At 45.0% G+C, this 22,147-nt stretch overlaps 2 protein-coding genes across 2 annotated transcripts in view; one reads left to right on the top strand and one right to left on the bottom strand.

Moving 5' to 3' along the window:
- GJA3 (gap junction protein alpha 3) overlaps positions 1-22,147 on the bottom strand; it is a 654,666-nt gene that overhangs the window by 515,171 nt on the left and 117,348 nt on the right. The window lies entirely within an intron of this gene.
- LOC146802009 (gap junction beta-2 protein-like) overlaps positions 1-22,147 on the top strand; it is a 399,391-nt gene that overhangs the window by 72,813 nt on the left and 304,431 nt on the right. Inside the window, exon 2 of the mRNA XM_085621559.1 lies at positions 12,467-12,634. The gene's annotated coding sequence lies outside the window, so the exon portion shown is untranslated. The remainder of the gene's footprint in view (positions 1-12,466; positions 12,635-22,147) is intronic.

The raw sequence follows: 22,147 nt of genomic DNA on the forward strand, positions 1-22,147 counted from the left end.
AATCAATTAATAAAAATTCATTACCAACTATAAATGAATTAACAATAAATTATTTATCAATACCAATAAATAAAAATGTATCATTACTTTATTATAATTAAATTACTTCCCACCCGTTTCCTCCACGGCACACCTGACACCTAACTTCCTTATAACAGGCGACCTAAACATCCATCTAGAGGATCCCCTTGACACTGGGGCAACCGACTTTATATACGACCTAGCGGCCTTGGGTCTGCTTCTCGCCAACTCTGAACCAACTCACACGAAAGGGCACCTTCTCGACCCGGTGTTTTCCAACATCCCTTCCCTCCTTTTCATTAACTCCCAACCCCTCCCGTGGACGGACCACTTTCTAGTCACGACCCATCTCCCTGGAGCTTTCAAAAAGCCTCAAAAACCCCCCACCTTCACCAGAGACAGAGCGTGGGCCAGACTCTCGGTGGAGGATTGGTCCACAGCCCTGGACGCTTCAACCCCCAGTCTTTCTGAGGACCCCTCCACCGCCGACTCCCAAGTCAGAGACTGGATATCCTCCACTCTCGACAATCTTATCCCCATAAAAAATCGGGAGATCAAAAACAGGATAAAAGGCCAGGCCCCCTGGTATACTCCTGACCTCAGGGATTTACGCAAAGAGTGCAAAAAGGCCGAGAGGCAGTGGAGAAAGGACTGGCTCCACAGTAACAAAGACCTCTACAATAGTGCAGTTAGACGCTACAAATCAGCTCTCAAACTTGCTAAGGCAGGATTCTATGACAACAGAATACAAAACGCCACCAATTCCACAAAAGAAGCGTACCTGATTGTCAAAGAACTCCTCAACATCCCATCAGCACCCACCGTTTCCCATGCCCCTCCAGACAGAAGTAATGACTTTGCCTCCTTCTTCGACTCTAAAATCTCGCGAATATTGGACTCTCTCCCCAGCATCACCCCCCACATCTCCACTGATACTGAGGTCGGTATCAACAGCCCGCGGCTGTCCTCCTTTAGAGCAACCTCCCTCATTGAGGTCTCCGCCACGTTAGCCAAAATGAAAAGCGGCTCTCCTCTTGACCCAGCCCCGGCCAGACTATTAAAAGCTGCCGCCCCCAGTATAGCCTCCACCATCAGGGATCTCATTAACATCTCCTTGCGCCAAGGCACAGTGCCGCCCAACTGGAAAAATGCGGTTGTCAAAGCCCTGCTAAAGAAACCCCATCTGAATCCTGACGATATGTCTAATTATAGACCCATATCACTCCTTCCCTGCATCAGCAAGATGGCGGAGAAGCTAGTTAATTCCCAACTCTCCCAATTCCTTGAGACCAACAAAATCCTGCGCCCATCTCAAACTGGCTTTAGGCCCGGCCAGGGCACGGACACAGCCCTCCTCTCCGTCATTGAGGAATCAAGGCGCATTCTGGATTCAGGAGGATCAGTGGCAGTGATCCTCCTGGACCTCAGTGCCGCCTTTGACACGGTGGATCACCGTGTCCTTTTACATCGCCTGGCTAGGGCAGGAATTGTGGGCTCAGCACACGCCTGGATTAACTCCTTCCTATCAGGCCGTTCATTTCAGGTGTGGGACGGCAACTCTCGCTCAGACCCCCTTCCACTGACTCGTGGAGTCCCGCAGGGGTCCTCGCTTAGTCCCACCCTGTTTAATGTTTACATGGCCCCCCTGGAAGACGTCGTGACCCCCTATGGGTTCAAAATTGTCAACTACGCTGACGACACCCAACTTGTCGTCTCCCTCTCCCAGCTGGACAAACACCCAGACAGCCTGCGGAACTGCCTCCAAGACATCTACTCCTGGATGTGCGAATCCTCCCTAAAATTGAACGGTTCTAAAACCGAAATTATGCTCCTGGGCAACAAATGGTCATCAATCCCCGCTTCGGTGTGGCCAGACACCTTTGGTGAGATACCCACTCCAAAGTCAGAAGTCAAAACGCTAGGCGTTTGGCTGGAACCAAGCCTCACCATGAAGACCCAGGCAACCAAGACCGCTGGATCATGCTTTGGCCTCCTGCGGTCAACCCGGAAAATTCTCCCTCTCCTTCCTCCAATATCCAGGAAACTGCTGGTTCAAGGGCTCATCCTAGCCAGACTCGACTATAGCAACGCCGTCTACCTCGGTGCACCGGAGTTTACCTTAGCCAAACTCCAACGGGCACAAAACGCCGCGGCAAGGACTATAATGGACCTCCCCCCCAGAGCCTCTGCCAAATCAGCCCTCAAGGCCCTGCACTGGCTCCCTGTCCGCCAACGAGTTGAGTTTAAGGCAATGTGCACCAGTCACAAACTCATTAATGGTGCCGGCCCTGCCGCCCTGAAAGACCTTGTCGCCCCCTACAAAGCCCCTAGGGCACTGCGCTCGGACGACGAGCATTTGGCCATCGTCCCTAAATTTAAGAAGGCTCGGACCGGTGGCCGTCGCTTTTCGGTCAAAGCCTCCTTAGGCTGGAACGCACTGCCTCGCCACTTGCGCCTGGAACCCTGCCACGCCCTCTTCCGGAAAAAACGAAAAACTTTCTTATTCCCCACATAATCCTCCGGTCGCCCCTCCTCGTGGGATATCACAGCTCTATAGCGCGGGGATGCCTCCGGGTCACCAGGCGCTTTATAAATTTATAAATAAATAATAAATAAATAAATAAATAATAAATAAATAAACCCACAACCCGCTACGGAACTAAAACGCAAAATTTAATAAAAAATAATTAATCATTTCTAAAAATTATTATTAAATTTACTATCATTAAATTACTTCCCACCCTATTCCCCTATAAACCCACAACCCGCTACATAACTAAAACACAAAGGGGCTGATTCCGATCCGGGTCGGAAAGCACTCCGACCGAGTCGGATCCGGAGTGTTTTCCGACTGAGCCGGACCCCTACAGTCCGACCGAGTGAGTAGGATGCGCACGTATGCTGTCGGACTCGGTTTGGTCGTACTCCCATAGTAGTCAACGGGAGCTGGTCGTACAACGCGTACATGGGTTTCCATTGACTGAATGGGTACGTCTCGAACAAGTGCGCCCCCTACAGTGGGTACGCGTCAGTGCCACCCGCACCGTACATGCCTGTGTTGGGGAGACCCATAGGTCTCCCCCTGTGTCTGAGTCGTAGGGCTGCGGGTGTCAGGGGGTCTGACACGGACCCCCAAAGTCTGACTCCGGGAGCTTTTGCGAGCCGGACACTCCAGCTCGCACAGGCTGTCCGACACGTGCATCGTACTGGCTCGGTTGTAAATCGCATCCCTTGCACGCCATGGTTAGCTTCCGACCGGGACGTACGGAGCGGTTCGGACCCGGAAACGACTCGGTCGGTGAATTTCATGTAGCTCGCATCGTACTTGCTCGCTCGTACAACTGTATGAGTCAGCCGGAAAACACACGTACGGCTCGTAGTTTTTCCGGCCGAACCCGATTCGGTGCCCTTCTGACCGAGATCGGAATCGGCCCCAAAATGTACTTTAAAAAAAAAAAAACTTCTAAAAAAAGTACAATACTTAGCAAAAAATATATCACACATACATATAAAATACATACTAAAATACATAACACTAATATAAACATCGATATTATTAACAACGATATTTTTGCAAACGATATTTCTTACCTTTAGGTCGATATTCTAGTCACCGATATTCTTGATGTCGATATTCTGTCCCTTCGATATTTCAAACTCGATATTTCTGTAGGTCGAAATAAAAAACTCGATATTATGTCTGTGCACCGGGCTTAACAGATACTGATGCCTTGAAGTGCCACAGAACTGGTTTCTAAACCCAAATAATCCTTAATAACAACTGACTGAACAACTGGCAACTGTTTTGTGTATACAGAACTATTGTTGCTTGAAAAGACAGATGCCTCTGAATCTTGGGTACCCATGTTCAGTAACATTGTTTGTAGCACTGTGCACTCAGCTAGAATGTGTTTATTTGCAGATGAAGCTATATAGGCAGAATGTGCACTTTTTATCTTAATAGTTAATCATAGTTTTCAGGGTTGTTCTCATTATCTGCCTGAAGTTGTACATTAGAAATACAGCAATTTAAATTTTCATACCATGAGACTGTACAAAGCATATATACTGCTGGGAATTAAAAAGTATTTTTTTTGTTTCTTTAGTGCTGTTTGATCTCTGAGGTACACCCCACTCGTGCCTGTCCCTGGTGGCTCCCAGATGCGGGCTTAGGGGCCGATTCCGATCTCGTTGGGAAAGTCCTCCAACTGAGTCGGATCCAGAGTGCTTTCTGACCGACTCGCACTCCGGGGCTCTGAACGCCCGAGTACGATGCGAACACGTGCTTACGGACACGGGTCACTCGGAGCCCCATTGAAGTCAATGGGAGCCTGTTGTACGACTCGTACATAGGCTCCCATAGACGAAAAAGGTACGTTGTGCAAAAGGGTGCCCCCTGTAGTGGGGATGCGTCTGTGCCACCCGCACCGTACATGCACATGTTGGGAGGACCCTTGGGTCCCCCCCTGTGACCGACTCGTTAGGCTAAGGGTGAAGGGGGGTCCGGTGCAGACCCCCAAAGTTCGCTTCCCGGAGCTTTTACAAGTCGGAAACTCCATCTTGATCCGACTGTCCGAATCGTGCGTCGTACTGGCTTGGTCGGAAATCGCCTCTATTGCACGACACGGATGGCTTACGGCTGACAGTTACGGAGTGATTCAGGCCCAGAAACGACTCGGTCGGCGATTTCACGTGTATCTGGATTTACACTTTTCAGCCACAGTAATAAAGTTAATATACTTCCGCTGTATGGAAAAGTTGTGTTCACCCTTCATTTTGTGTCATTCCACAACCAGGGGCCTCCAAAATGGATCCATCTTTGCTTTCATAATTAATACGGTAAGCTAAACTTGAGGGTGAACATCACCAGACATCCACTCCAGCATTTGTACAATCTCCTTCTCAATATTTGCATTATTTATCCATACGTTGTTTAACATTGCTGTGATCGTAAGATTACTGGTCCGTCGAGCACAGCCTAAAGCTCTTCATAACTCCCTATATTTGCATACAGTCATTATTTTATGCTTCCAATCTCTGAGCTGATCAGCTGAGCATGCTGGACCAGTGGTCTAGTGGCATCCTTTCAGTTGACAGACTGTTCGTCTCCTTTCAGTGCCTGTCAAAACTATCTACTAAGGTGCCGATTCCGATCCGTTAAAAAATATTTCCGTACGACTCGAATCCCTATTTTTTTCCGTACGAATCGTACAAGTCACGTCTGACCCGTGAAGTACGATTCGTACGGGAAAAAGTACGTACGGATCGGCCCGCTTCGTACGAATCGTAGCGGGAAAAGTTGTACGAGACGTACCCGGACACTTTTCCGTACAATTCGTAAAAAGACAGTCCAAGCGTGCAAGTACGATCCGGACCGGCTATCCGATTTACGAATCGTACGGAAAACGGCCCGTACACGGGGAATGACTCGACCCGCTACGAAGCGAAGTTTGTACGACTCATAGCCCGGGAAAAGTTGTTCCCGGGGTACGAGTCGTACAGGCCCCCCCGTATATGCACCGTACCCCCACCCCAGTATGTATGCACCGTACCCCCACCCCCGTATGTACGCACCGTACCCCCACCTCCCGTATGTACGCACCGTACCCCCAGCACGTACATGCTGGGGGTACGGTGCGTACATACGGGGGGTGGTGGGGGTACGGTGCGTACATACAGGGGGTACGGTGCGTACATACGGGGGGTGGGTGGGGGGGCCTGTACGACTCGTACCCCTGGGGAATCAGCTTTTACGGCTGTTTTTGGCTCCCGTAAAAAAAGAGCCGTACGGAGTGCTGTAGGGACGGATCGTACTTGCTGGGCCGTAAAAAGCTGCTTACATCCATACGGACGGCGCGTACAGGCTGTTCGGGATCTGATTTGTAGGGATTTTGTACCCGTACGGTCTTTTGTATGATTCGTACGGAAATAGGCTTTCTGTATGAATCGTACTTCCTGGGTTGTACGGACAGTTTGCCGGGTACGAGTCGTATGGAGAAAACGCTCCGTACGACGATTCGTAGGGCCTTTTTTCCGGATCGGAATCGGCACCTATATGTCTTCCCATGCAACTAATGTATTTTTTTTACTGTTTTACATCCTCAAATTGCATGCTATCTCAAAAAGCATCCGCTACATTTTTTAATCCGGCATGAAAAACTGAAGTTTACTTAAAAGTTCTGATTTTCACCTCTTCTTTTTACTGTCAAATGACCCTCTCCTTATCTCCCATCCTATGCATGCCTGCTGCCTCTAAACACAGCCTTTTAAAAGTCACATGCATGTTTGTCTTAATCTACATGATTGCATTCCTGTTATTGCCCATAACTCATATCAAAGATCACAACCCATCCATCTTTAAAAGGCATACTCCTGCAACCTGACAATACCTAATGACTTCAAGCTCATCTGCTAAACCCACCAACCATATACAGGAACTCACATAACTTTCCCCCCTAAAGATCACACCTAACTCTTATTATTTTACGTATTAAGTGAATGCATAAAATGGAGTGCCAACACTATTCCCAATAACTGACAATAACCGTTACCAGCATAGGACTAATCAATCCCCGTCTTCTCCTCACGCTCCCACGTCTCCTTCAGCCACACCACTGAACTCCTCTGGACCGACCACCACTGCATCCACTGCACCTACCAGAAACCCACCACTCACCACCACATCCAACAGATCCCTCGCCGCAGCTGGAGCAAGATCACCGAAGACCAACTACACGTAAACCTCGCTCTCAACCCACACACCGAGCCCTCCAACGCCAAAGACGCTGCCCACAGCCTCAGACGCTGGATCGATGACTGCGCCAACACCCTCACCCGCTGAAGAAACCCTCCTACAGAGACACCAGCAAGAGGGCCAGCTGGTTCACCCCAGAACTCCTAGCCTCCAAGCGAGCCTGCCGGAAACTAGAGAAGAAATGGCACAGTGAGCAAACTCCGGACAGCCACGCAGCCCACAACCACTATCACCTCATCAGGACTGCCAAGAGGACCTCCTTCAAAGACCGCCTCGACAACAACGCACACAATAACAAGGAGCTCTTCAACATGGTGAAGGAGCTTTCCAACCCCAGCTCCAACACCAACGACATCCCGCCGTCGCAAGACCTGTGCGACTCCCTCACCACTTTTTTCCACCGCAAGATAGCAGACATCCACGACAGCTTCAACACCCAGACAGCCCCAACAGACATCAACACAATTGACTTTCCACACACCATCAACAACGACCCCCTGCTAGCCTGGGCCAACGTGAGTATCGATGACACCATCAAGACCATGAGCACAATCCACTCCGGCTCCCCGTCAGACCCATTCCCGCACCACATCTTCAACAAAGCCAGCAGCTCCATCACACCCCATCTGCGCAATGTCATCAATCTCTCCCTCGAGACCGCGACCTTCCCAGAGAGCTGGAAACACGCCGAGATCAACTCCCTACTCAAAAAACCCAGGCGGACCCAAGAGACCTCAAGAACTTCCGGCCCATCTCTCTGCTTCCGTTCCCAGCAAAAGTCATCGAGAAGATTGTCAACAGACAGCTAACCCAATACCTTGAAGAAAACAGAATCCTGGACCCTTCCCAGTCAGGGTTCCTGAGCAACCACAGCACCGAGCCTGCCCTCATCGCCGCCACCAACGACATCAGGACCCTGCTGGACAACTGTGAAACCGCGGCCCTCATCCTCCTGGACCTCTCCACCGCCTTCAATACCGTCTGCCACCGCACACTACACGCACGCCTCCACGCTGTAGGGATCAGAGACAAGGCTCTGGAATGAACCACCTCCTTCCTCTCCGGCAGAACCCAGAGCGTCCGCCTCTCCCCATTCCGATCCGAAGCCTCCGAGATCATCTGCGGCGTACCCCAAGGATATTCCCTCAGCCCGACACTGTTCAACATCTACATGGCCTCGCTCGCACACGTCGCCCGACAGCATGACCTCAACATAAACTCCTACGCCGACGACACTCAACTGATCCTCTCCCTCACCAAGGACCCCATCACTGCCAAATCCAACCTCCACGAAGGAATGAAGGCCGTCGCCGACTGGATGAAGATCAGCCGACTGAAGTTGAACACGAACAAGACGGAGGTCCGCATCCTCAGCTCCAACCCTTCAGCCTGGGACGACTCCTGGTGGCCGACGGCACTGGGGGCAGCCCGACACCCACCGACCACGCACGCAACCTGGGAATCATCCTCGACTCAACGCTCTCCATGACCAAGCAAGTCAACGCCGTCTCCTCCTCCTGCTTCAACATCCTCTGCATGCTCCGTAACATCTACAGGTGGATCCCGACAGATACAAGAAGATCAGTCACCCAGGCCCTCGTTGGCAGCAGACTCGACTACGGAAACGCCCTCTACGCGGGAGCCCCGACCAAGCTCATCAAACGACTCCAACGTATCCAAAACGCATCTGCATGACTGATCCTCGACGTACCTCGCCACAGCCACATCACCACCCACCTGAGAAACCTGCACTGGCTCCCCGTCAACCAGAGGATATCTTTCAAGCTCCTCATCCACGCACACAAGGCACACCACAAGACCGGCCCAGTCTACCTTAACAGACGACTTTCCTTCTACATTCCCAACTGCCAGCTCCTCTCCGCCGACCTCGCCGCCGTCCCAAGCATCCGAAGAACAACCACCGGCGGGAGATCCTTCTCCCACCTCGCAGCCAAGACCTGAAACACCCTGAAACACCCTCCCACTGAGCATACGACAGACCCAAGACCTGCTGACCTTCAGGAGGCTACTCAAGACCTGGCTGTTGATCAGTAGCGGCCCCCCCTCCCAGCACCTTGAGACCCTTGCAGGTATGTAGTGCGCTCTACAAAGGATTGATTGATTGATTGATTGATCAATCACTAACCTTCAGTTCCGGAGCAGCGTACAGCCTGGTGTGAAGCGCTTCAGTGCCTCACCACGGGGATTATTACAATTATTTCTTTAAACTATAATGCTTAGTGGTTGAGAAAATGCCAGATAATTACTAGCTAAAAACAATGAATAAATACTTGAGTACATTTTCCCTGAACCTATATATGTTTTCTCACATTCACAACTATTGTTAAAAAAAAACATTGGTAAGCATACCATTATCAGTAGAGGTACAAGAATTCACCAAATGAGTCAAGAGATGAGATAAGAGAAACATAAAGAGAGAATAACAAACTTCTTTAGTTAATAATAGCCAGTTCTGTTTTTAATATACAATGTTTACGTAACTCTAAAACACAAAGGGCTAATTGACAAAGCATTATGCACCCTTGTGCATCAAATAACCACTTTGTTTGTGCCAATTCCCAATTGCAATTCGGGTTTGAATTTTATGAATTCAAATTACATTTTTGAATGTGATTGTTGAATCACCACATTCACAAATATATGGTTATGGTCTGTAGATGTTCCTGCATGTGCCTAACAGATTGTCAGTAGTCACGTGCAGTGGCAGCTCCTCCGCTAAGGCGGAGGAGCGACGCCCCACTGCTCTTAGAGCAGTGAGAAAGGGAAAAATATAATGATAATAACAACGTTTTTTTCATTTTATTTTTCATTACTGCGGGGCTGGGTTAGGGTAGGGTGGGGCTGGTGGCTCAGGGAGGAGGAGTGGTTTGTGCACACTTAAGTGGGCATGACTGCTTGGCCGGCTGTCTTGGTCCGGCCGAACAGTCTTGCACACTTTGCATATTCCCCACCAGGCTGCAATGCACAGCCTGGTGGGGAATATGCACAGGCTTCCTGTCCCCATCTGAGCGCCGATCCAGGGCGCTCAGACCAATCACAACGCTGCATTGCAGCATTATGATTGGCTCAGGGGAGCCTGTGTGCCCGGGTGCTTCCTGCAGCTTCTACCAGACTGGAGTCAAGAAGAGAAGTGAGAGGTGGCTGAAAAGGTAATTGGGTTTTTATTTTATATTATTTAACACTTCCGCATCCCCCTGCCCCGCCACCCCAGTCGCCTCGGTTCACATACCTGTTGCATGTAGTTTTCAAAAACTGGAAAACACCCACAAATTGGAAGCTATCCAGCTCAGAACTATGAGTTTTTTTCAAGTTGAATGAATAAATGAATGCTATACATATACAATGTGCTGTTACACAGGTAAGGTGTCTTGGTACAAGTTAGGAACAAATGTTAAATGCTCACATTTCTTATTCTGAAGATACTAATGAACTGCATTTTCTATGCAAGTGCATTCACTGCACAGCCTTTCCTTGTGGGGGACTCGACAATTGTGAGGGAAAGATATGCCAAATTACAATCTCATCCAAAGTGGGTAAAATTGTTTTATGTGATAATTAAATTACTGCAAAAGTCAGATTTTTACTCACAACTCTAATTGCATATAACCTAGCATATCTTTAATAAATGTGTGAGGGTTGCGAAAAAAAGACTTGCATCCTCACACACTTATACTCAATTCTAAAACTAGTTTAGTCATTGCCAGGACCCCGTCCCTCTACCCTTGTTTTGAACAAGGATGAGGATTTTCAGTGTGGTTATGTGGTACTCATGGGTTCCTACTAGTATCTTCTGTTGGTACAATAGTCTGACACTGGTGTCTCAGGGTTACAACACCAATGCATTCTAATTGAAAAGACAAGTGACTCCTGTTCGTAATTGACTCTGAGGATGAGTAGTCAAAGCTTACTCATGAAGGTGCAGTGGGTTATAAACTCAGGTTCGGTATGACACAGTCAAGAATAATAACATCAATGCCCAGTCAGTGTGTCACTTTAGATAAAGGAAATTGCTTTATAAGTAAAACTGAGCTATTAGATGTAAGATATACACAAAACAGAAGGTGGCATCCCAGTAGGGCTGAGATTTTTATCCTGGTGTTATTATTGTCAGGTGCTAGATTTCCTCTAACATTTGCCCAATGTTCTAGGGGGCTCCTCTCAGGCTGTCTAAGGGGAACTTTGCAAGTTCTAGTGCCTCTAATTCTTAGTGAGTGCTAAACTCCCGCTAAAGGGCTCTGCAGGTGGGCAGCAAGCAAAACAAATGCAAGACATATTAACCCAACTATGGTCCTTGGGTTTCACAGGGATAGAATATAGCATTAGAGGTGGCCGTAGCAGGCTCTACCGGCCATTAAAAGCCCGCTCCAGCACTAAAGACCCGAGCCGAAGGAAAGGGCCTTTAACAAGGGAGTGGGCCTTTAATGGCTGGTAGAGCCCGCTATGGATGGTATTAAAACATTCTGCCCCTAGAGGGCAGAATGCTCTAATTTGTAAAACAAAGGCTTCACAGATCCCGAGGAGGTTGAATTCCCCTCGGGCTCCATGAGGCCTCTGTTAAACATTGGAATGTTGATGATCCAGGCTTCTACCGGTTGTTAGAAGCCTGGAGCACTCCATTATTTTCAATGGAGCACTCACCATTTCAATGTTCTAATAAATGTTTTTGACCCTAAAAACATTCTTAGGACAGAATATACATTGTCACCTACAAAAATCTACTTTTACAGAACACACCATAAGGAATAAAGGTTTCACTCACAAAATTTGTCTTGTGCCAGAACATAAGCTGGCACCCCAAAAATTGTAGATCCCGAAATGTATAACCAACCACTCAAGCATGTGGGATACCACCCTAAATCAACTTTAACAGAATTCTGAGATATTCTGATGAATTAGTGTCCAGTTACTGCTCACCAGTCAATTGGTGTCTAACAACAACTTAATGACCCTACTGGTCTCTATGACTTTATCTGAACTGATAGCAATAGCACACCAGATCCCACGATAGACTTGCAAAGTGCCTTTAGAAACCTGTGGGGCTTATTTATGAGAGCTCTGCATCACGTTTCCACTACGTAAAGTTGTACATGCGTGGCACAAGCTCTCATAAAGATTTATGAAGCCATGCAAAGCCACCCTGCATGGCTTGGAGTGGCCTCATAAATCACGAGTAAGGCGATGCAAGGCAAATCACTGCATCGCCTTACTCTGTGACCAGGACGTGTTCTATGGGCATTGCGGTGAGTCTTCCACGCAACACCTATGGAATTTGACGCTGCCCCAGATTTACAAAGTGATGGAAACCTGGGAAAGTGTCAAATCTGTATGCCTCCTGAGGTGAGGAGTAACGAGGAGAAATGTGTTAATTTCGTCCACGTTTTTAACTCTTTCCATGTGTGCTGCATTCTGCAATCCTGTGGGGGGCGATGCTTCACCTGACACTGGATAAGCCACCCCAAGTATTTCAACAGTACTTAACTGTATAAAGAACTCTTATTTAGTTATCTGATAATCATTGCCTTTTGTTTTCTCTCTTAACAATGAGTTGTATTGTACCTCTGTAAAGCTGCCCCATACTGTATCATGGATAGTCTAGTCTAGGTGTTCTATCAACCATCCAACGAGTATCCTCTCTATGTCAAAACTCACACCCTCTCTTCTCTTTTTTAGAATAAGAAGTTTCACTACTTCCCTGGAGTGTGATACAGAAAGTAGGACCACCTAGAAGAGGGAAGGCAGGATGAGCCTTACTATCTGTGGGCTTGAGTTGAACTGGTCTTGAGAGGTGGACCTACAGAGACTCATTCCATTTGTGGTTTGCATTAAGTCCAAAGCAGGGTGAGTACTAATGTATATATTACCTTAGATGGGCACTGCAAAAATGTCCTAATATTATTCTGAGTTATTTTTGGGATTTTCTTTCCTATACAGTAGCCCATCGGAATCTGTATTCCACTTAAGAAGGACTCCATGTTTGATCCCCCACATCTCTTGTTTTGTTCCAACATTTCACGTTTCTTCTGGTGTGTTGGATCAAGTTAGTCTTTACTGACCCCATACCTGATAGGGGAGGAAACAGGTCTTTCAGCGGGTTAGGTTTATATCTCAATTACTTTGCATTGTGCAACCTGACAAACATGTATTACAGCTCTCCATTGGTGATTGCAACCCATAATTACAGGCCAACATTGTTGGCATCAGGTGAAACTAGAAATTCCTGCAAATATGGTCATTTAGTAACCTTAGAAATCAACCTCCATACAGACATGTATACTTTTATATATGTTTAGCTGGCTTCATTTTGTTTTTTAGTTCGGAAGTTCGAGAACACACAGATTTTAACTTCTAACAAGAAGTGATTCCCACAAAGTTATGTTATCAATAAATAAATACAATACATTCAGCAATACAAATGCAAATTGTTTGCAATACATATTGTGTTGAATGGAACTAATAATATTTGTTTTGTACCTGCTGGCTGGCACTGTTAGTGGCTGAGTATGTGATGCTTCTAGTGTCCTGCCAGCAGTTATTATTGAATCCAATCCCTATACACCATATTAGGCTAGGGAGTGTAGGGCTTATCTCCAAGCAAGGAGGCGCTTATATTCAGCTAGCAGTTTGCACCCCATACAACGCACTTGTGTCAGAGACATTTTTTGTCATTTTGTAAATGAAAGTGGAACTAAGAGCCTCCTGTACAAAGGTTTTTTGACGGTAAATCAGAGGGTTTGTGAAAACTTAAATCCTTTTTTAAATGTGCTAAACCCATTTAATGATTCGGAAACATAAAGGAATAGCTATTTGGAATGGGCATTTTAAGGGTGTCCCGTCCAAATACAGATTCCCTAAGGTATGAACATTATTATTTTACATCCAACTCAAAGGAGGTAGTAACCCATTTGCAAACTGCACATGGTCCCCAAGTGAATGGTGAAAAAATATTTTTTTAAGAGTAGATAGTGGTCGGACTTCTGCCTAACCTTAACAAAAGTTTGTAAATATTTTCATTTCCTTTTTTAAATGCATCTCATCTTCTTTTTTATAAAACGGGGTGCATTTTCTGTTATAAAATAAAAAACGACTGCTTTTATTAAAAGCAATCAAGCAGGCCACCCACCATGCATGTGATTGTAGCCAATCATATTGGGTCGCAATTTATTAAATTTTATGAGGTAGGTCGAATTGCAACCCGCTTTGATTTGGTATTTTTTTAACCAACTTATTAATACATGGGTTAGTTTGCAAAATGTCAGTGAATTCGGTACAAGTCAGTGCCAAATTGCGACCACTTCTACCGAATCCATGTTAAAACATTCCAAATAAGAAATAGCAAATTGCGGTTTGTTATTGTTCTCAAGTTACGATTTCTTATTTGGCATATTAATGCGCGAGGCCTTTTTTTTCTCTTTCTCCTTGTGACATTATGTAATGACTTCCTGCAACTCATTTTACGGTTTGCATAAGTCATCAAATTGTGCGTGACAAATACACCGAGATTGGTTTTTTTTCTAAGTGTAATCACTTCCTGTTGTCAATTTTCTGCACGGCATGTGTCATTGATTTATTTATGGATCAGAAATACAGACAAGCTGTATTTATAGAATGGCGTGAATGCAGTCTGTACGAAAATGTTTTGCAAACTGGCAATGATAATATCACACAGACACAAAAACACATACACAAATGCATGCACTTGAGCAATTTAACTTTTCAAACACATATACTCAGGCATACACATATGGGCAAAAGCGTTTCAATTTATCACAATCACACCTACTTACATACATGCATGCATGCGCAGAGTATTTTAGTCTTTTCTTTTCCTTTCCTTTCCTTTCCTTGTGTAGGCCAGAAAAACATGTCTGGGCATATTGTTCTTTGTTTTAAAACTTGCCACTAAAATATGCCACAAGGATCACTTCTTACGACGTCACTTTCATGGGTGATGACAATTCTAGGTCAGTCTATAGTTGAAGTCACTTCCTGGTAAGTATCATTAGGTGATAACTATTTTGGGTCAGGGTCCTTACGTTTCTCCACTTCCATGTAAGGCTATACGGGGGAGGTCACTTCCAGGGCAGGAGAGGTCACTTCCAGGGCAGGGCTACTGGTGCCTGTTACATTATGCAAATCTCACCCACTTGAGAGTTTGACAGAAGGTATACCTTGTAACGGAGACTAAGGAACCATTTTGGATCTAGTTCATTGTATTTGATTCTGAATCATGAAACATCATGATCTGGCTTTCAGAAAGACTCACCTTTAGGGGCACAGATTCATGGTGAAGAGGTTTCTCTAGAGTTTTACTTGCATTTAACAAGCTGTAAAGGATTTTGTGTAATGGGGATGTCAAACTACAAGTATCTGCCTTCCGGCTGTTGAAATTCATGCCTTTATCAGTGGTGGTATTAAGACACACTCAGATTCCTACTGATTTTGACTGTAAGTACTACTCAGTCTGTAAATGGTCTGGCTAAGGGCAAACTAGGGGTTACTCCTTTAATATTTCGTTTAGCATCTCAAAGTCAAACCAATCACAAAGCAAAGATGTGAATAGCGTATGCACACTCTTTGTGCACCTTCCAATGGGGATACCATGTGCTGTTGCTGCATTAATCAAACTCGATTTGTCGAGTGCTGCTAATCACCCCTGATGGTGTTCATGCACTGAGAGTGCTGCTGCCGTGCTCAGCCGAACAGCCAGTTCTTGAGTCCTTTTTTGAATTGGAGCAGAGAGGATGAGATCTGTAGGTGAAGTGGGAGGTTGTTCCAAGACTTTGAGGCAAAGTGGGAGAAGGAGCGTCTTCCACTGTTGCTGTGGTAGATGCGGGGCTTGTGGGCGAGGCAGATGGAGACAGAGTGCAGGTGTCTCAAAGGTAGGTGGAAGTTGAGTCGGTGGTTGATGTACGCTGGTCCTTTGTTGTGGAGGGCTTTGAAGGTGTGGATCAGGATCGTGAACTGGCATCTTTTCTGGATTGGGAGCCAGTGGGGCTTCTTGAGGCGGGTGTTGATGTGGGTAGGCACTTGAAGATCTTGTGAAGCATGCGGACGGTGAGGAAGCAAGCAGATGAGACTGTGTTGATATGTTTTCTCATGGTGAGTTTACTGTCCAGGATAATGCCAAGGTTGCGGGTGTGGTCAGTCGGAGTTGGTGGGGATCCTAGTTTGGGCTGCCACCAGGCGTCGTTTTCATGAGGAGGTGTTTCCAAAAATCAGCACTTCCGTCTTGTATGTGTTAAGATGTAAGTAGCTGTTTCTCATCCAGCTGGCGATGTTCGTCATGCACCTGCAGAAGTGTCTCAGTGTGGCGGAGGAGTCTTTCGATAGTGAGAATATGAGCTGTGTATCATCGGCGTAGGATATGATGTTTAGTCCATGCAATCTTACGACATTGGCCAAGGGAGTCAGGTAGGCGTTGAACAAGGCAGGGCTGAGGAATGAACCTTGAGGGAAACCGCATTGTTGAGGAAGGAGGCGTTCCACTTGAGGGCGTTTCCTCGGATTCCGATGTTGTGCAGCCTTTTGATCAGGGTTTGGTGTGATACTGTGTCTAACGCTGCTGAGAGATCAAGAAGGATTATCCCCTATTCAGATATGTGTAAATCGAAAAGAGGTCCAAAGTTCACATCCTATAAATACCAAAAAACAACATAATTGGTATTTACCTAGTGTCCAAATTTCACCAAGGCCGGAAAGTTTTCTTCACTTGCATAATTTGGGCCTTAGTGGATTAGTACAAGTGCTGATGCCAAGTGTTGATGCCCTGTGATGTGGTATATGTGGGTAGGATGGCTCATTGAGCTGAATGCTCACTACTAAAGAATGCATTGCTCTACACGTCACAAGTACAACACCTGTTATGTGTAGCACTTAGCCTTATAAGCACAAGTATACATGATCACAGTCTCTTCAGTAATGGACTTCTTTCAGAACAGAGGGATTATGGTCAGAGCATCAATTTGGCTTAATGAACAGTAATAATAGAACAAAGCAAGACCATCACTTTTCCAGTGTCATATGGCTGCCAACTTTGAAAATGGCCATGAGATATTTCAGTACTGATAACCAGTGTTTAGTTTGTAAAATAATATGTGCTGGGGCCCAAAATTGTGCTCAGAAGCCAGTGGGCCAGTGCTATCAGAGGTACAGGTGCCAAATAATAAGGCGTTTAGTCTTGATTCCTTATCCTTGCCTCCTTATCTCACTCTTGCAGGTTCTCTGTCACCGTGCTTTCTACCTTTGTTGTTCTTTTTTCCACCTTTCTCTTTTTCCTTCTTTCCTCTAGCATGTTCTTCACTCTATTGCTCTGGATCAAAGCCTGTGGAGGAAAAATAAGTGTTGGCCCCCCAAAATGAGTCCCGGTGGGACCCACCTGCAGCCACCAGCTCAAATTAAGCACTGCTGATGCCATTTCACTGCAATAATTTCACTACTCATACTCAATGCCAAGTATAACAATTGGAAGGATAAGAAAGCATCTAATGTGACTTTTCATTTTTTACTCAGGCATTTTACTTGAAGCATTTTTCTATACCTATTGGCAGTTATGCATTTATGCTGAAAACCATAGGCCTTATCACTCCCCTATTTCTTTATTTAGTTACTTAGTGAAAGATTTTGTAAAGTATTGTTTGTTTCCTTTTGGTAACTTTAGATTGCTGGTAAATTGAAAGAACTGCTTGATTGTTGGTCGAGCAACTGAGTGCCCTTACCAACTAGTGACTCTTGATCCTAGAAAATCTCTATTTAAAGCAAACCTGAAAAAACAGTTTTAGGAGTTTACTGAGCTTCATGAATTTAGGTACGGCACTTAGGTTGTGGTTAAGGGAATTCCAGAATCTCCCTCCTTTTACACCCAGAGATTTGTGTATGTGTTTCATCCTCTTGAAAGATTGGATTTTGATTTGATGGGTAGACATTGATCATGGGCTTTTGGTAGAGATACAGTGATTCATCAGTTTCTGCAGGTGTGCGGATATTGGACCCAAGTGACAGAGATTTTGCTAAGAGTTTTTAGCAGTAATTCTCGTGGCTTATTCCTGGAACAAAGAGGAAGTCAGGAATACTATATGAGTAAATCACTGTACACTCTTCATGAATTGGGTCCCTTGAGTGGGAGCGTGGGCAGAACTTTAAAAGTGGGTTTGATGTGTTCCCATTTTCAGAGATTAGGACACATTCTGACTGTTTGGTTTTGAAATCCATGAAGCCCTGCAATGAGGTTGTTGGGTAGGCAAGAACACGTGATGTTACAGTGGTCTAGACATACCAGTATGAAGGATATTGTAAATTAGATTCTGTGTTCAATGTGAAAGAGTGTCAAATTCACAGAGGAATAATGGACATACACTTGTTGAATAATTGTAATGCCTTCTGTTTGCTTGTCGGGACTGGGACATTGAGGTGGGGTAGGTACTTGGGGGCATATTTATGAAGAAGTCACGCAACACAACACAGCAAGCCACCTTGCTGCACTGTGCTGTTTGACAGGGAAAGGGCAGCAATGCACCGTATTTAACATCATACGGGACATTCCTGCCGTTTACAAGAGCTGGCGCACAATGTGCTGCCTAGTGCTAAAGCAGACACTCTGGTACCATGGTGTAAGGGTACATGTGTTGTGAGCAGAATTGTGGGCCATATTTATGTAGAAGTAATGCAACGTAGTGCAGCAAGTCACCTTGCTGTGCTGCTTGACTGAGAAAGAGTAGGAATGCACCATATTTAACACAATGTGGCCCATTCCTGTCTTTTCCCTGAGCTTTCGCACAATCCAGGCACTCTTGTGCCATGGTGCAAGGGTGCCTGCGTTGTAAGCAGGTTTGTTTTTGTGCAGGAAGGGACGTCTTCCTGCACAAAAACATTCCACTGAGGCATTTTCCTCTTTCTATGTGTGCTGCAGAACACCATCCATCTCCGTGGGGCAGAGTAAAGCAATGCAGCGATTTGCGCTGTGTTGCGTTACTCTGGATTTATCAAGCCACTCAGGTTCACGCAAGGGGGCCTTGCGTGGCTTGAAAAATCGCACCTAAGGGGTTACATCGCTTTTGCACCATGCTGCGTGGTGCAAAAGCGACACAGCCCCTTGACCTTGTGAGGTCACTGAGGCAGTTGGGTACTGCCAGGTCTGGGATTGCGGGTGATATACAGGGTGAAGTTCCTCTGGTGAAGTTCGAAGTTGTGAATAACATTCTTAGATATGAATTCTTGGCTGTGGTTCAACGCCCACCTAATACCCCAGAGGGAAGGGCAATTAAAAAATCTAGAGAGAGGAGAAACACAGCTGTCTGACATATGGAGGCCGCACAAATGTAAATGTAACCTCATGTAAAGTCTGGGGATTCAATAGTTCCATATAGAGATATGCCCTTGTGTACTTTTGGAATAAAGTACAGAATGGGAGTAGTGGGGTGGTCATTTTTCAAGAAAAGAAACTCATTTTTAGACAAAAAGCCTAGTCTTTTCCAATGATATATATATAAATAAATAGTTCCATATATGTATATATATATGGACCACGACAGCACTCCGCAAGATGATTCGCAGATTTGTATTTCTTCATAATTTCATCATGACACCACAAAGTGTATCGGACCAGTGTCCGCCCAGACGTGTTTCGATCGCTAACAGCTATCTTGCTCACATGAGGCGCTGTTGACAAATCACACTAGAAATACTGTGTGTAACCAATCAAAAAAACATGTGATTGGTCAGGTGATAATGGGGACATAAAAAACAGACTACAGTGTGAAAGACAATTTCACAAACAATGGCCATTAGTCCAAATATATACATAAATAAAGTGCATTATAAACAGCAGTACATAAAATTCTCACATATGATTCCTGATATAAAAAACACCAATAGATCTAATTAAAACAGTTTCGCCCATAAAAACTATTAGAACACAAATACTCAAGTAGAATAAAATATAGAGGGATGTGTGAAACTTGCATGTATAAGATAAAATATCCTTATTCAACAAATGTCAATTGATTACACTGTGCAAAATATCATTGAACAGGTAAAGTGCAAGTGCACCTTGAGCAGCTGTTTGCATCCAATTTACAAAAATACTCACCTAATCACGGAAATGTAGTATCCAAAATGTAAAATGGGCCAAATGTCGGAAAATGATGATCATATAATTATGATAGCTATGCACTCTATAAGTACAAAAAACCGGTGGACCAATTGATATGTGCAAAGTACATCCAAGCTGTGTGCACAATGTGCAAGTGCAAAAAGCTAACCCAAAACCTACAAGTGTACACAAAATGAAAAGGAGACTGGATGAGGACACCTACAACCAAACAGTTGTACTCAATGTGCAAGTGCTAGATAATAAAAAAGCCAGAGCAGAAATGTAAATGACTAAAACTTATAGTCAAATAACTAGACACAGCTGGTAGGGAGAACCCAGAGAGTAGCAATGCTGGATAGCAGTAAAATCCAGATAAAAATAGATGAGTATAAATATAGAATTAAACATATACAGCAAATATCAGACTAGAGGAAGAGACAGCTAGATCTCCAAGTAGCCTGGGCAATAACACATGGTATAAGATGCAGGAGAGACCTACCAAAGCTAAAAGTGCTTTAAAAAGTTATGTAGGTCTTCACTGGTGTTAAGCCCGTTAGGCATCTTTGTGTCGAGAGTCATGATGAAAAAAGACTCAAGCTGTCGCAACTTCCTCTCTCTGTGGCCACCCCGAATAGAAATGGGGACTGACCCAAGTACTGAATATTTCAAGTCATCAATTCTGTTAGAATGCACAGCTTTAAAATGGCGCGCCATGGGATAATTAGAATCCGAATTAATGATGGCCCGCAAGTGCTGCAGAATTCTGTTGTACACAGCCAGTTTAGTACTGCCAATATACTTCAGATGGCAGGTACATTCTAACATGTACACAGCAAATTCAGTCCGACAGGTGTAGTGCTCTTTAATGGGGACGGGAATATTGCTGAAAGCTGTCATATATTCAGTACAATTAACACCAAATTTGCAGGCTCTGCCTGATGTGCATTTAAAAACACCTGATTTAGACAGCCAAGTAGTTTTAAGTGTTAATTCCTGGCTAGATTTAACAAAAGCATCCCTCATAGAGGGTGCTCTTCTGAATGTTATAGTAGGAGCAGGTGGCAACAAAGTTTTTAAAGTCAAATCAGTTAGGACAAGAGGCAATTGGGCATTAATGATCCTACGGATTTGTAGTTGTTGCTTGCTGTATGTTGTAATAAGTCTGATAGGTGGGTTATCTGCATTATTCTCATCAATGGTGGGTTGAATAAGTGAGTTCAGAGTCAAAGTTTTCTTGGGTGCCAGACATATGTCACAAGTCTGACTATTAGCCTTATTCAAAGCCACTTTTAGATCATTATGTTTATAGCCACGCCTGAGAAAACGAGTGAAGGCAATCAACCAAATCTGATTAGAGACTACATATACACCTAATGCGAAGGAATTCACCATATGGTATGCTACGAATCAGATGTTGAGGGTGATGGCTGGTGGCATGGAGGGTTGAGTTCCCTGCTGTACTTTTTCAGTGTAATTTAGTTTGTATGCAATTGTTACAAACAAACACTTCCACATCTAGGAATTCAACCCTATGATCACTAATGGACGCTGTAAAGTTAAGATTGTGCCTGTTATCATTGATGGATGTCACAAATTGCAACGCTTGTTCTCGGGAACCATCCCATACTAAAAAAACGTCATTGCTGTATCTGCAGTAGTATCTAATATGGGTGTCCCAAATTACTTTGTGCTGTGCCCTGAGGACGTGCTCCTCCCACCAGCAAACCAACAGACAGGCATAGCTGGGAGAGAAGCACTCCCCCATGGCCACTCCCCTCAATTGATGATATAAAACGTCGTTGAAGAGTAACAAATTGTTGTTTAAACACAATTCAATCATACTAAGAAGCATTCAATTATGAACATGTAAACATAGCGCTCAATCATTTAAAAAATGCTGAACAGCCACAAATCCATCAGTGTAGTGAATACTAGTATACAATGAGGCTATGTCCATGGATATTAACAAATAACTGGACTGCCACTTAACTTCCTTAATTTTTCTCAGGGAATCTCCTGTATCCTGAATGAAGGAGGGCAAACGCATCATGTGCTCTTGTACAAAAAAATCCACGTATTTGGACGTAACCTCCAAGACGTTGTTCCTCGCTGAAATAATAGGTCTACCCAGGCCCTTGTGTACTTTTGGAATAAAGTACAGAATGGGAGTAGTGGGGTGGTCATTTTTCAAGAAAAGAAACTCATTTTTAGACAAAAGGCCTAGTCTTTTCTATATATACATATATATACATATATATATATAT

Source organism: Triturus cristatus, chromosome 8 (genome assembly GCF_964204655.1).
Source record: "Triturus cristatus chromosome 8, aTriCri1.1, whole genome shotgun sequence".
Lineage (NCBI taxonomy): Eukaryota > Metazoa > Chordata > Amphibia > Caudata > Salamandridae > Triturus > Triturus cristatus.